Genomic DNA, 16,533 nt, shown 5'->3' with positions numbered 1-16,533 from the left:
TAGACAGACCATGTATCCTGAAAAAGACTCCTTTTTTGTCATTAGCATCTCTGATGGTGTTGGATTGGGAGAATTATGTACTGGTGCACATCTGACTACTCCTTGGATATCTAGCCTATCTTTTTTGACTTTTCTGCATGGGTAAGGACTGTGGTTACTTGATTACTTGACTCAAGGAAGGTATGGTGGACATATCATCCTGTTGTTAGGGTTTCTCTGATGAGGGTCCTAAATGACAACTCTGCAGCTGGGTAGTTCGATTTGTTCAATGTTTAGGTGTTGAGAGTATTTTTGGCTTATTGACCCATATTTTGGTGTGCCATTGAGTAGATTGGGGCAGGAGTGGCAGTAGTAATTCAGGTCAGGTAGACAGTGTGTTGGGCAGGTGAATAGGTAGCCCTCCCCAGAGACATCCCCTTTTTGGGGCTTTTGGGCTGCTCTTCCCCTTCAGACATTTTTCCCCTGAGAATATAGTATTTTGTTGGCTGCAAGGCAGAGTACAAACCTGGGTGCTTTGGTTCAGTGTTTTTGGACTGATGCTTTTGATTGGAGATTAGGCTGGTTGGAGGGGTAGGTCGTCTCTGCCATGTGGTCTACCTGGAGACTTCCAGTCTGTCCACCTTCTTGAAGTTTGGGCTCCCCTGGGAGGGTAGGATCCTGTTTCTTGGGGCTGTGTTGTTCTGTTCCAGGTATCCTTCCTGCAAATATGGACAGTGAAGGACTATGTCTGGTGTTTATTGGATAATTCTGATGCTCTTCTCTTTGGCGTTTCTTTATTTTTATTTGGTTAAGTGGGGTGCTGGTATATGTTCTAATTTGTTATAACTAATCCTTAAATTATCCTTGTCGGGAGGAGGAGAGTCGTATCTTTTGATTTGACGTATTATTGTCATGTACTAATGTACAGTGAAAAGTATTGTTTCTGATGAGCTATACAGACAAAGCATACCATTCATGGAGAAGGAAAGGAGAGAGTGCAGAATGTAGTGTTACAGTCACAGCTAGGGTATAGAGCAACTTAGTGCAAGGTAGATCTATTCAAATATCTGACAGCAGCAGGGGAGAAACTGTTCTTGAGTCTCTTGGTATGTGACCTCAGATTTTTGTATCTTTTTCCCGACGGAAGAAAGCGGAAGAGAGAAAATTTTCCGAGGTACGTGGGGTCTTTAATTATACTGGCTGTTTTGTCGCGGCAGCGGAAAGAGTAGAGAGGGTCAATGGATGGGACGCTGGTTTGCGGATTGGGCTACGTTCACAAACTTTTGTCGTTTCTTGTGGTCTTGGGCAGGGCATGAGCCATACCAAGCTGAGATACAACCAGAAAGAATGCTTTCTATGGTGCGTCTGTGAAAGTTGGTGAGCCATAACGGACATGTCAAATTTTCTTTCTTAGTCTTCTGAGAAAGTAGAGGCGTTGGTGGGCTATCTTAACTTTACTGTCTGCAGGATAGAACCAGGACAGGATGTTGGTGATCTGGACACCTAAAAAGCTTGAATCGTTCAACCATTTCTCCTTGTCCCCCATTGATGTAGACAGGGGCATGTTATAGCGGTGGCACAATGGTTAGCACTGCTACTTACAGTGCCAGGGCCTGGATTCAATTCCGGTCTCGTATCACTGTGTGGAGTCTGCATATTCTCCCTGTGTCTGTGTGGGTTTCCTCTGGGTGCTCTTGTTTCCTCCCACAGTCCAAATATGTGCAGGTCAGGTGGATTAATCATGATAATATGCCCTTTGGCAACAGGGGGACTAGCTAGGTTAAATGCATGGGGTTATGGGGACAGGGCCTGGGTGCAATTGTGGTTGGTACAGACTCCATGGACCGAATGGCCTCCTGCACTATGCTTCCTGAAGTCTCTGACAATCTCCTTCATTTTATTGACACTGATTATTGTTGCAGCACCAGTTCACCAGATTCTGTATCCCATTCCTGTACTCCTGTCTCGTCATTGTTTGAAATCTGACCCACTACAATGGTATCGTCATCAAACTTGAAAATTGAGTTGGAGGGGAATTTGGCTTCACAGTCATAGGTGTGTAAGGAATATACTAGGGGGCTGAGGACACAGCCTTTTGGGGCACCAGTATTGAGGATGATTGTGGAGGAGTTGTTGAGGTATCTCCCAAGATACCCTGTGAATGGCTGTCTTGATGATTCTTCTCCTTGTTGATAGGTTACCTTGGTGGAAAATGGTTTCTAGTGAGGTGGAGTCTGGTTTCTCTGGGCAGTGGCTAGCACTTTTGACTCTCAGTGGCAGGGATCCGGGTTCAATTCCCTGGTTGGGTCATTGTGTCGAGTCTGCACGTTCTCCCTCTGCCTGTGTGGATTTCCTCCAGGTGCTCCGGTTTCCTCCTGCAGTCCAAAGATGTGCAGGTTAGGTGAACTGGCCATGCTAAAATTCTCCCTCAGTGTACTGGAACAGGCGCCTGAGTGTGGCGACTGGGGGATTTTCACAACTTCATTGCAGTGTTAATATAAGCCTATCTGTGACTAATAATAAGTCTGCAGAAGGATCTAGATAGGCTGGGCGAATGGGCCAGGAACTGGCAAATGGAATTTAATGTTGGCAAGTGTGAAGTTGTCCACTTTGGTAGGAATAATGGTAGGAAGGACTATTACTTACATGGCGAAAAACTGCAGCATGCAACGGTGCAGAGGGACCTCGGGGTCCTTGTGCATGAGTCGCAAAAACCCAGCCTGCAGGTGCAGCAGGTGGTCAGGAAGGCGAATGGGATGCTGGCCTTCATAGCGAGGGGGATTGAATGTAAAAGTAGGGAGGTCTTGCTGCAACTGTACAGGGCACTGGTGAGGCCGCAGCTGGAGTACTGTGTGCAGTTTTGGTTGCCGCACTTACGCAAGGATATTTTGGCCTTGGAGGGAGTGCAGAGGAGGTTTACTAGGCTGATACCGGAGATGAGGGGGTTGAGCTATGAGGAGAGGCTGAATAAACTAGGCTTGTACTCATTAGAGTTTAGAAGAATGAGGGCAGATCTCATTGAGACATATAAGATGATGAATGGGATGGATAGGATAGAGGTGGAGAGGCTCTTCCTGCTCAGAAAGGACAGTAGGACTCGAGGGAACAGCCTCAAGATAAGGGGGGGGGGCGGTTTAGAACAGAGTTGAGGAGGAACTTCTTCACTCAAAGGGTGGTGAATCTCTGGAATTCTCTGCCCGTTGAAGTGGTGGAGGCTGCCTTGCTCAATATTTTTAAGATGCGGGTTGATAGGTTTTTGATAGGCAAGGTGATTAAGGGTTATTGCGAGAGGGCGGGAAAGTGGAACTGAGCCACGACAGATCAGCCATGATCTTATTGAATGGCGGGGCAGGCTCGAAGGGCTAGATGGCCTACTCCTCCTATTTCTTATGTTCTTAAATAAACTTAACTTTGATATGGCTGGAGAGGAAGGAGGTTTGTTGTGTTGTGAGCCTAGGTAAGGTGTATGAATTCTTGGCTTACTGATTCTTGTAGATGAGATTGTACTCATGTCTTATACCAATGGTAGTATCCTGGTGTTCCCTCTTTTCTGGGTTATCACTTCACTGCTTGGAGCGTTGGGGTGTTGAATTGGGCCCTAGTTGGTTGCATATTACTCTATAGGAGATCCCGTATTGCTCCGTCCTTGTTATCCTGTGGAGGAGACTGTGTGCACCATGGGGCCATTTGCTTGAAGATTTATCCTGTTATGCTGAGCTTCTTGCATTCTTGAGATGCTGACAATAACAATTGCAATGATGATTTGAGCCATTCGTATGAATATTCACTGATTTTGTCTGTATGTTTATGTGGAACAGTGATGACTAGATTCTTGAGATTTGTTGCATTTTGGGTTAAATAGAAAATTGAAAACTTTCAATAAAAACATTATTTTTGAAAAAGTTACTGCCCTTAGCTTCTGCCAAAACTTTGTACTCTTGCCTCCAATTCCACCCACTCTGAAGAAGTCATACAGAATTGAAACATTAACTCTGTTTCTGTCTTCACATATGCTGCCAGACCTGCTGAGTTTTTCCAGCATTTTCTGTTTTAATTCCACCCACTCCCTGGCCACTGTCTTGGGCTGAACTAGGCTGCTTGTATCTTTTGGTTTTTTTTGACCTTGAGCTGAACTTCAAAGCTTGTCTGTTCCAAAGGCAGCTTCCTCCCACCTCCCATGCTATCCTCTACCCCTGCTTTAGCCCATTTTATTGCTGAAACCCTCGTGCATGTTTTTGTGATCTCTAGACTTGACAGTGTGAACACTGTCCCTCTAATCTGATCATTACCTCGTTGCTGTTTGAGAGATTTTGTGTGAACAAATTAGCTGCCATATTCCTGACATGCACCAGTAACTACAATTTAAAAAGTATGTGACTGATTTGTAAAGATCTTGGATCGTATATATTACAAGGTGTTATACAATTGCAAAGTTTTTTCCTCTCTCTCATCTGGGTGTACCTGGGTTTGGAGAGGCGGGAATTGGCCTGAGTTCCTGTTCAGTAAAATTCAAGTAACTGGACATTAGTTGAGGACAAGATCTGACTTAATCATGCACATTTATATTTCTCATGGTTGCCTGTAGTGGAGAATATCTGCAATCTGTGACTCTAAATGTAAGAACAGGCCTCTCTGAAGACTTTGGCCCATTTGGCTGTTGGATGGAAACTAGCCTCTTAGGGTTTCGGATATACTACCAGGCTGCTTTCCTCTGCGTGTGCTGACAATTGTATTGTTTAGTCTCTTTCACTTTTCATTCTGTGGATTTGGCTGTCTACATTTCTTGTAGGCAGCCAAATTCCTTAGCTCCAGAAATTAGCATTTGTATTACCTCCACTGATCTCGGTCATCTAGGTAAGCTGTTTCAATTGTTAGAGCAATTACAACTGATTTTGTCTAGATGCCGCTAATCCTATTACTGGGCAAATTGCACCTAGCATACCTTTAGAATGCAGGCTATTCTAGACAGATTCCTACATGTTGCTGGGCAACTCACAATCTAGCATGCCTTTTTTACATTTTTGTTACTGCTGTTGCTAGGCAGATCTCTGACAGATGAAAGGTCACATTTTTAAGGAGCCATTTATACAAAGTTTTGGTTAGGCCTCAACTGGAGTATTATATCCATTTCTGTTCATCTCACACTTGGGAAAAGATCCTTGAGAGGATGCAGGGACGGGGTAGGGGGAGGCTGGAAATCTTCCCCTTGGAGCATAAGGAGATGGATTTGATAGAGGTGTACAAGATTGAGAGCTCGGATAAGGGAGATGGGGAAAACCTCTTCTCATTAGCTGATTGTATAAGGGCAAGAGATGTAACTTTAAGATTTTGGGTGAGAGATGGGGAGAAACACGAGGAAGAACTTTTTTTAACATTGTAAGTGAAAATGATCTGGAACACCCTGCTCACGAGAGGGATGGATGCCGTAACAATCAATCATTTCAAAAGGATATCAGGGACGTTTGCAGGAAATAAACTTGTAGGGCTACAGGGGCCAATGGGGCGAGGGGGCAGCATTGACACAGTGCCAAATTGCCTTTTAGTGTCCGTGGATGCATAGGTTAGAGGGATTAGTGGGTTAAATATGTGGGGTTATGGGGATAGGGTCTGGATGGGATTCCTGTCAGTGCAAACCCAATGGGCCAAATGGCTTCCTTCTGCACTGTAGGGATTCTATAATTTTATGATAACTATGACACCGTTTCCTTGGTTAATCTTTACCTCTGATTAGTCCAAGTAAGTCCACCTCTATATGTACAATTTGTAGCATGATAAAGGTAAGCACAATCATTCTTTGAATCTTCACCAATCCTGCAATTCTTCTCTTCCAATTTTCTTGCGGCAGACAGCAACTAACAGTACTGGTTTTCAAGGTGAGGAAAATATGAGCAGTGGAAACAGACTGCAAGGCAAAAAAAAACAAATGTTGGTTCATAAGTACAAAATGGCTAATGTCATTATTCTTTGTCATGAAGAGAAATAGGTTTTTTTGATAAGCGGAAAATGATTTGGGCTTTAGAAATGTATTTTCCTTCAAAAGCTGTTGATTGAGTTGTCAGTATGGAACAACCCTGTAGGAGTAACCTGGACCCTGCATTACATGCATCTTGACTTATACTGAGACATGTATTATTCTATTTTTGTTTTGAGATGGAGGAGTCAGCTTACATTGAGGCAAGACATAGCTTTATATGTGTAGTGAGAGGGTACTTGAATATGTGTATGGAATGCTGTTCATTAGCCTCTGACTGCTGGTGAGATTATTAATTGTATGAGAAGAGCCTGCAGGCAGTCAGCTTTCTCGTAGTCCTCGAAGCAAGTTTGTCATACCGGTTCACTATCACTACTGAATCTATCACTGCAGACGTCATGGTCCCAAGAGTTTGTTTTAAATTTTTTTTAGAACAATTAACCCACTTTTAGGTGTGGCTTTAAATCGACATCCTTTGATCATCAATCTGCAGTTTACTTGTTCTATTTTGCATAAACCTGTTACTGGCCTGGGACCACGAGCATGCTGCTCCAATATTGGGAGTATAGTATAACGGGATGTTAATACAGGACTGAACTCAGCCGGGGCTTCCTAAACTATGGCTTGCACTTCTCTTGTGGGGTCATAATTGAAATTTTGACGTTGAGAGTTCTGAGGCAACAATGGCTGCTGTGGAGTTTGGACTTAATGCTACCAGCTGCTAAACTGCTTTGAAATCTTGTGTTTTCTGTATTGGTGGGTGTGGTCTAATGGACAGATCTTTGAGGCCTGATTGCTGTGTAACAAAAAATGCTGTGAAAAGGTAGTTTTCCAAGAAAAGCCCTTCAGTTTAAACAATTCCCAACGCTATGAACTAAGAGATGGAGTCAAAAGCGGAATGTAGGGTTAAATTCGCCACATTGAATGGCAGAGCAGGATCAAAGGGTTGAGTGGTCTACTCCAATTCCCAACTATGATTTCCTATGATTCCCTCACCTTCCCCACTGCACCTCACCCCCCCCCCCCCCCCCCCCACCCCACCACCACCACCAGGTTACAGAGTGTGAGGTGTTGAAATGGGATCACACTGAGGAAAAAAGTCTAAAGGGTTCATGTGGGCCAGTCAAATTTTGTCTGGTTCTGTGGTGTGTGAATACACATTGAGTGGGAAAATCTTAGATTGGCAGCCTTTCCTATAGATTACATTGTATATTCCGCTTGGCATAATGGTTTAGTGATCTTTCAATAATTTATCATCTCAGCTGAAATGGAGAATGGACACTTGGGTGTTTGGTGGTGAAACTGTACTGCAGCAAGTGTTCAAACCTTCAGGAAAGAGAGAAAATAAGAATTGAAGCGAACAATAAAAGTTGTTCCGTATCATGGTATCTAGTTCAGAGCTTCAGCTAGATGAGAGTTAATTGTACAATCTCTGACAGTGATTTGCATCCATTTATTGAAGCATATGGTGAATCTCACCTGCCAAGCAGGCTGATGAAGACTGAGGTTCCCACACATATGACTGGATGAAAAGTTTGGGAATGGATGCAGTATGGATAATCAGTGTACTTACACATACCTTAAGTAATTTATCCTTCTGGGGATATCAACTCAAAAGTGCAAATTTGGATCTTTTCCTAATTTGAATGGAAGCATTGATAATTTAAATATCCTGAGCCCAGCCACTGTTAAATTGGTGCAATCAATGCTCTGGTGATGTACTTGTGGTATGGCAGATATCTAAAATAGTCTCTTAGAATTTCATTCACGTTGAAAATTTGTGTGAACGGACTCGAAACATTAACACCATTTTCTCTCCACGTGGGCTGCTTGACTTGAGTTTTTCCAGCATTTTCTGTCTTCGTTTCAGATTCCACCATTCGCAGTATTTTACTTTTATTTCCAAATCTTACGACTTGCAAACAGGCAAGTTCAGATTACAGATTCTGATGTTTCAGTGAATTGAATGGACTCTGTTTTTCATCTGGAATCTGATTTTTAGCTGTTATTGGGCTGTTGATGCAAAGGCTTCTTGCAACTATTGCAAAAGCCCAACTTGAAATGCTTGGCAGTCTCTATTGATTCAGTTCTTCCTTTAGTCACTTACAATTTAGTGTACAACTCAGTTTAAATTCAGAGAACCCATAAAGACAGTCAGCCAAAACAAAATAGAGAGACCTTCCTTCTCCGGTATCTTTGTGTTGTCACCTCGTAACCCCATGGCCATTTTTCACAGAATCCATGTTTGAATGCCTCTCAGTACCACCCGTCAGTATTATGGGTGGCACAGTGGTTAGCACTGCTGCCTCTCAGCACCAGGGACCCAGGTTTGATTCCTGGCTTGGGTCACCTGTTTGTGTGGAGTTTGCATGTTCTCCCCATGTCTGCATGGGTTTCGTCTGGTTTCCTCCCACAGTCCAAACATGTGTGGGTTAGATGGATTGGCCATGCTAAATTGCAGGAGACTAACTAGGGTAAATGCATGGGGTTTTGCAGATGGGGCCTGGGTGGGATTGTGGTTGGTGTAGACTCGATGGGCTGAATGGCCTCCTTCTGCACTATAGAATTTTATGATGCCGAAATGACATCCTGTGTTGCCACTATAAAGGTAAATTATCCCCCCTCATCCTTCTCGACCTGTCAGTAACTTTGGCAATGTTGACCATATAATATTCCTCCAAGAATCTCCACTGTCATTCTGCTAGGTATGACTACTCTTTTGGTTTCCATATCTGTTAGCCAGAATATCACTTGCTTCCTATTTCTCATCCACATCCCCATCAGCATTACAATCCAAAAATACAGCATTAATTTTCCTATGCACCCAGCTCTGTTTCATTGCCACCTCTCTCGACTCCTGTACTTTGTTGAATTTTCGGATGGTTTATCGGATGCCCAATAATAATGAATAATTGGAGGGAAAAAGATTGGAAGACTAAAGCCATTGTTTCAGTCCCAGTTCAAAACGCCATTCCTTACCCTAAAGGTGCACTGGGTAAATTTCCACACCCCTTGGAAGATCCCTGTTAAGGATTGCACAGCAATTGCCTTGCACTGGGAACCACCCATAAATGCAGTTTAATGATGGTTTTGACTGTCTTGCATCAATAGTTACCCAGAAAGTTTAGAAAAACTAAAACCATTTCTAGCTTGTGCTCAACTATTGTCCTCAAGCACAGATTGGGACGTGGGAGTCTCCCAACACTGTCAAATTCCCAGCAGCCCCCTCTCCACCCCCTCAAAAAAAATACAAACCACACACCTGTCAAACTGGACCTTTTAAACCTATGACAGCTGGTGCCTTTTTTTAAAAAGGGATGTGGCTGCCTTGCCTCTGATTCCATAGCATTCTGTCCTGCGCAGTCCTTGCCCACCTTGTGTTGGATGGTTGGGCGAGGTGGAATCTGAAATGTTTACATGGTACAGAAGTAAGCGCCTCAAAGTTCAGACTAAATAAATCTGAAGCTTGGAGCAACTACAAAAGACACTGTTTTCAATCCCCATGATTTGAACTGAACTTGTTGCGATGGGTTCAGTTGCACTGTCGGTGTTTTTTTTGTGCTTTAAAGTTGCCTTCCACAATTGTTTTCCCAAGTGAGCAGTGCCACAGTGCATCCTTTTTCAGTGATGCTAATCACATTTAATCAGCTACTGTAATGTTTATAACGATGAGAACCTTGTATCGAATAACATGTAACACAGTCTGCTGGGGTTATTAAGTGTTTACTTAATAGCACGACAAGATTAGGTCACTTAGAGTTTAATTGTTTTGCGATGTAACTCTCAATTCATCACCAGTTTTGGACTGAGGTTAGGAACAAATTTTTTTTTTTTTGAAAGACTGTTTAGATCTGTGGTCAAGTATGATGTCTGCAACTAGCCTCCCATCCCTTGACTCTGTCTACACTTTCTGCTGCCTCAGCAAAGCAGCCAGCATAATTAAGGACCCCATGCACCTGAGACATTCTCTCTCCCACTTTCTTCCCTTAGGAAAAAGATACAAAAGAGGTCACCTACCAACTGACTCAAGAACAGCTTCTTCCCTGCTGCTGTCAGACTTCTGAATGGACTTGCTTTGCATTAAAGTTGATCTTTCTCTACACCTAGCTATGACTAACATTATATTCTGCACTGTCTCGTTTCCTTTTCTATGAATGGTATATTTTGTCTGTAAACAAGAAACAATACTTTTCACTATGTTAATACATGTGACAATAATAAATCAAATCAATATAAAAGTTCCACCCTTTTTTAACCAGATGTATTGTAGTACAATTGTAGTAATTGAGGTGTGTTTACATTGCTGTCGCCAGTGTAGGTGGGAATGTTTAGTGCTTGATTGATATGCAAAGCAATCAAATGCTTTGGGTTCCCAATGTTAGTTTGCCATTTGAAATCAATCACTGTCAAAGCAACAGAGCTTTAGTCCAAACTATGACCAGAGGGAGCTTTGGAGGAGATTTTGATGGTGGTGTTCCAGTGCATTTGCTGCCTTTGTCGATTTTAGATCTGCAGGTTTGGAAAGTGCTGTCGAAGGAGCCTAGGTGAATTGCTAACTCTTGCAGATGTGCACACTGCTGCACTCTGCATTGCTGGTGGAGATTGTGAATGTTTAAGGTGGTAGCAATCAAACAGTCAGCTTTGTCCTAAATAATGAACTTCTTATGTTGTGATTGAGTACAATTCTGCTGCTGCTCATGTCCCACAGCACATCATGGATGCCCAGTTTTCAATTGCTGGATCTGTTGAAATCCCATTTCGCAGATTGCTCTTGCCAGACAACATGAAGGAAGGTGTCAATGTGAAGACAGGACTTTGTTCAAGGATTGAGGTGGTTATTGTTGTGGACAGATGTATCTGTGATGGATAGATTGGTAAGGACTAGGTTAGGTAGGTGTTTTCACATGTTTCCTTCTCCACCTGCCGAAGGAGAGTCTAGCAACTAAGTCCTTGAGAAACAGTTTGGTCGGTAGTGGTGCTACTGAGTTTCCCTTAATAATGAATACTGTGTCCTTGCCACCCTCAGTTCTTCCAGATGATGTGCAACTGCTTCATCAGCTGAAGAGTGGTGTAGCGTGGGTGGTAGTCACAATCGGTTTCTTTGCCCATGTTTGACCCGATGCCATGAGACTTCATGGGGCAAAGGGTCAATGCTGAGGACTCCTAGGCCAACTCACTCCTGATTATATACCGTTGTGTCACCACTTCTGATGGGTCTCTAGTTCTTGTAAGACAGGGCATTCCCAGGGATGGTGTTGGAAGGTACGATTCAGTCAATGATACTGTCAGACTGTTACTGAACTAGTCTGTGGGACGACTCTCTCAACTTTGGTACAAATCCCAAGATGTTACTAGGGAGGAATTTGCAGCGAGTTGGGTTTGCTGTTGTCATTTCCTGTGCCTAGGTTGATATCATTGTGGTCCACCGGTTTCTTCCCTTTTTAAAACAACTCAGTGGCTTGCTAAGCCATTTCAGATGGCATTTGAGAATCAGCTGTCTTGATGTGGGTTGGAGTAGTATGTAGGCCAGTGTAGGTAAGGATGGTAGATTTTCATCAGTGAACCACATGTGTTCTTTGTACTGTTAGACTAACTTTTAATTCTAGATTTATGCATTGAATTTAAATTCCATCAGCTGCCATTGTGGATTTGAATCTATGTCCTCAGAGTATGAGCATGGCCCTTGGAATTACTGGTCCAATGGCATTACCACTATTTAACTGCCTCCCTGACTATAGCTGTGGTATTAATATACTGCTTTAGTTGTTTCCTTTTCCCGTTAATGCCCAAGATTTTGAATGTGGGAATTCAATATTGGTTATTGCCCTTGAATGTCATGGAGACTTGGTTAGATTCTCTCTTGTTGGAGAATAGTCATTGCCTGCCACTCATTGGTTGCCACTTGGTAGCCCAGACCAAAATGTGGTCCATGTTTTGCTGCATTGAGGCATGATTGCTTCAGTGTCAGGTTAACCATTAGGCTGAGTAGGCTTTAGCCTAGGGGCCCGGAAAGGAGGAGGCCCCGAGAGCAAACATAATTGGTTTAACCCTTTTAAGGGTGAATAAATTTTCATAACTATATCTCGTGAATGAATTAATAATAACAAATACCTATAAATAGAGGCGCTTCACCCCCAAGACTTGTACTACATGTAAATAAATACAAAATAAATGCAACAGAGTTTATTGTCATGCTATAACATATTTTGATGCCTACTTAGTTACATATAGTAATTTTTTCAACATTCACCCTTATATAGTACTAGTCCCACACGCAGCATGATGATGGTCACCACTGCCTTCAGTGCTATCAATGTATCATCAAATTCACGATGGTCATCTGATAATTCACCAATATCAACATCAAAATCCTCTGCATCTAAGTCACTGCCACTATCATCACTACATAATCCATCATCAAAACTGTTGTTGAGTGCATTTACCGCCTGTGAAAACGTCAAAACATTTGTAAACCAAAAAACACAGAAGCTTTTTAAAGTAAAAATGTAAAGAAAATTAAAAATAAATGAATAAAATGGCTATAATTGATTCATATAACTTTATGATATTATACATGCAGTACATTATACATAGTACAATGACATAAGTTAACTAATGTCACTTTATTCTATTCAATGAAGGCTGGGGCAGGGGGCCTTACTAAAGCTCAGCCTAGGGGCCCAAGTGGTAGTTAATCCACCACTGCTGCTTCAGTTATCTGAGGGAGCAATATTTGAGTTAGTATGTCAGGCTTTGGTGGATGAAAACTTTTGTCACAATTGGTGGGACGGAGGGTTCAAGAAAAAATGCAAAAACAGCCTGAGTTGAAACACTGGCCCATAGGGCTGGAGGTGGTTGGAAAACACAGTAAAAAGTCTGACAACGCCAGGTTTAAGTCCAACCGATTTATTTGATAGTAAACTCACTAGCTTTTGAGGTTACCCCCTTCGTCAGGTGAATGGAGAGTTCTGGCCTCAGACAGAGCATATAAAACACAGACAGTTTACAGATTACTGATTAGAACTGTCTGTGCTTTATATTCTCTGTCTGAGGCCAGAACTCTCCATTCACCTGACAAAGGGGGTAACCTCGAAAGCTAGTGAGATTACTATCAAATAAATTGGTTGGACTTAAACCTGGTGTTGTCAGACTTTTTACTGTGTTTACCCCAGTCCAATGCCGGCATACCCACATCGTGGAATTTGATTTAAAGTGGTAAGAACATAGAGTGCAGATGTTGAGAAGCCATCAAAGAGGAAGTTTCAGACCTTGAGCCTGCATGTGAGGAATTCATGGATGAGGGTTCTAGTTGAGTTTGGTGCTGCTGGTTGTGTTCTCACAGCCTATTGAGTCAGTAAAATGTTGCTTCAGGCCTTGAGGTTAATTAAACATTTTTTATTAAAAAGTTATGTTCTAAACCCATTCTAGATTTAAACCTTGAACCATATGTCTGTTTCTGATCCCAGCTGTTCACAGAATGTGCTTGACTTCCAATGTCAGTGGGTATGGGGTGGGGGTTCTACATAGTAAAGGGTGCTGATCTATCTGTCTATTAATGAATGTTGAAATAGTCCTGCAAGGTATACACTGACTCTTTGATTTACAGATGTTATCTATGATGCTTTGGTCACAGGGAACCTGTTATCTTTTTACCTGACTAATGCTGTTATGCCTTGTGCCACATAGAAGTGCAAACTGTGAAAATGCAGTGAGATTTATAAAGCAGTCACTGAATCTTGGGGAGATCTTTTTAAGTTGCGTCTGCTTTCTGAATCCCTAGATTGAATAGCAGCCTTGGGATCCTGCTGCTGGCTAAAAATTGTTCTGTCTCCTCGCTCATTATTCAGACCAGAATAATTTTAAAGCTAGACTGCTTGAATAAAAATAATTTTAAAATGTGTACAGTATATTTGAAACTTTTTTTAAAAAGTTTCAAATTGTGTTTGAATAAATCAACCTACTTCTGAATTTTGGTAATGAAAGTTGAAGTGGACTGGTCCCTAAATGTTTGAAGTTCAGTGTTGTGACCCTAATTAGATATGGTATTGAAAGATGTTAGTAGCTTCGCAAGGCTGGCTGGGTCAGAAAAATAGCTGTGGAATTCCAGAACATTCCAATGATACCATCCCATTCATCACTTGCTCTTTGTGTGAAAGTTTTCCATTAAGCTGAAGCTCATTGTCTCATTAGTGTTGGTTTTCTGAGATGGAAAGCAGTTGGGTAGGAAATTCAAACGGAAATGACCAATTTATTGTAGTTGCCTCCAGAGCTGTCACTTTTTCTTGTGAAGACCAAATGGAAATGCTATTTTATTATTTTTTTCTCAATACTTTCCGAACTATTCATGGATATTTGGAATTGTTTTTTGAATGTATTCTTCCCATATATGGCTCATTGGCTCTTGCAAATGTAGTGATTTACACCAGAAGTTCATTTTTGTTGAGCTTTCTTTGTTGGCAAACAACTGCGTAATGTTATTTTGTTGCTTTTTCCTCAATGGTGGTGTGACCATTTAATTTTTTGACCTTTCGTTCTAATTGTGCTCTCTTTCTTTGACAGGTGTATCTACCATAATGCAGTTTGTGCTCCTCCTGAGATTATGCTGAAACAGGTCAGTTCTCCGCCTCATTTTGATCAATGGAATGAGGGTTGTTTTGGGTTGGCACAAGTGGCACATTTGCATCCCATGTCGGAACTTGAAGGTTCGAGGGTGCCAGATACACTTAGACAGCACAGATATAGGGAAAACCTCCTTCTACCTTGTCTCATCATCATGCCCAAACTCAATCTATCAGTTTAAAAGTTTTGCTTTGCGTGAATAGTACTGGGATAGGTATCGTGCTGCCTATGTTCATATGTTCTTCACTTGTGAAGCCCTGACCTTCAACTTTTGAGGTTAACTGGTGAACTTCCTTTTCCCCGTCTAATTATGAGACATTGACTATCAATTAAATATCATTTTCTGTCGATGGTTTATTCTTCTATTTGAATATCCAAGGTCTTAAAAAGATTTTGTTAGCTTCTCACAAACTTCATTTAAGATTTCTTAAATATAAAGATCAAAACCTCTTTTGGATTATCCCTGCTCAGAGTTCTCTGGTTTCATGCTGATGGATGTTTTAAAGCAGCCAATCTTCTCGTACTCTTTTTTTTAAAAGAAAAAATTGAGTCATTACTAAGAATAATATTTTGCACAATGTACCATGCTGCAAAAAGGGTGACTACCTGATCTGTAGTATAGCTTGTCTTTTTTTTTCCAGCTTTGAAATGATCATATTGTGCTGTTAGCATCAGTCATTTATTCAATTTTCAGAGGTTTAAAGTTTAAACTACTTGTTTATTGGCATTTTGAGAATGCTAACTAGTTTGAAGGAAAGGACAGATTTCTCATCTTCCAGAGCAAGTTAAGACAAAGGTAGTGCTAAATGAGAGTTGTTTGTTTAATCCTTTCATTGGCACTATATAATTACATTTCTGGTGGACATGTGCAGGTTATCATACTATTCAAACATGAAGGCTATTTTCTTTATTTAACAGGCAGACTTTATTTTTGTTTGAGAAAATTTATCTTTATCTATTTGTTTGTCATTTTCCCCTTCAAGTTTTCTCCCCTCAATTCCTGAAGAAGCTGATCCTTGTTGATGCATTGTTCCTCTCGCCAGTATTGGCTCTCTGCTTCTAAGTGTGGTTGGTGATCATCCGTGCTGCTCAACTGCAGAAAGCAACAGTGCCCAGGTTGAGTCTGATAGATGTATGTGTGAATTTTTCCAGTGATGACCCCTGAATAAAAATTAGAAGTAGCTGCTTTCTTCACTCTTTTCCTCTGCCACCCCTCATCATCCCACTAACATAGGACTCTCTGAGGGTAGTTGTAATATCTGTTTTTTGATTATTGGGTTTGGTTTAACTCGTTGGAGTAGAAACTTGGTATCTTTTGACCTTTGGGTAAATGCATTGTAATGCCAAGCTACAGTGTTCTATTAGGAGAATCTATAGTCGTTATTTTAAAGTTCAGAGCAAATGGGAATATAAAAATCGGAGGTGGATGTTACACAGAAAGAAGTGATGCAGCACATCTTCGTTTGCTAGAACAATTGCATTGAAACAATCTGTTACTATGGCTCTGACTGCAGCACCCTTTTTTTAATTGGTTAGCTTGGGTGTGCCATTGATTGGTGGCAGTGTGGTTGCTAGGGGAGCATTTTCTAGTTTAGCATGGAGCTTTCACAAGCAATGGGTGGGGTGGAAGAAGACAGCTGTTGAGTTTAAACAATGAACGCTTCTGCTAAGCCTATAAATAGAATAAAGTATTAATTCACGGGTGTTAGCACATCTCTCAGTGCATTGCAGGGTGGAAATGCACCTTGGTAAATGTGGAGTTGAGTCTTTGCAAGGGGCAATGCATAGCCTGGCATACAGATAAAATATTCAGTACTCCAGGCGGCTGAAACCTGTGAGGGCTTTTTATTTAACCCCCTTTTTTCTTATGGCTGATGTGGATGTAAAATAATAACTATAATTTTACATTCGGGTGGCTAAGCCATATAGTGGCGTGGGAGTAGTGGAGTGTTGTCGCTGTGATG

General features: G+C 41.7%; 1 protein-coding gene across 14 annotated transcripts in view; it reads left to right on the top strand.

The window, feature by feature from the left end:
* The window catches only part of sipa1l1 (signal-induced proliferation-associated 1 like 1), a 349,286-nt gene that overhangs the window by 127,322 nt on the left and 205,431 nt on the right, over window positions 1-16,533 (top strand). For 13 of the 14 annotated variants that reach the window (XM_080203040.1, XM_080203046.1, XM_080203052.1 and 10 more), the window contains one exon: window positions 14,510-14,561. The exons of the other annotated variant lie outside the window; for it this stretch is intronic. The gene's annotated coding sequence lies outside the window, so the exon portion shown is untranslated. The remainder of the gene's footprint in view (window positions 1-14,509; window positions 14,562-16,533) is intronic. 14 annotated transcript variants of the gene reach the window in all.

The sequence above is a fragment of the Carcharhinus amblyrhynchos genome, chromosome 14 (genome assembly GCF_965287045.1).
Source record: "Carcharhinus amblyrhynchos chromosome 14, sCarAmb.v2.hapA, whole genome shotgun sequence".
Lineage (NCBI taxonomy): Eukaryota > Metazoa > Chordata > Chondrichthyes > Carcharhiniformes > Carcharhinidae > Carcharhinus > Carcharhinus amblyrhynchos.
Note: the sequence above shows the minus strand (reverse complement) of the source record. Positions and strands in the feature narration are given on the sequence as shown.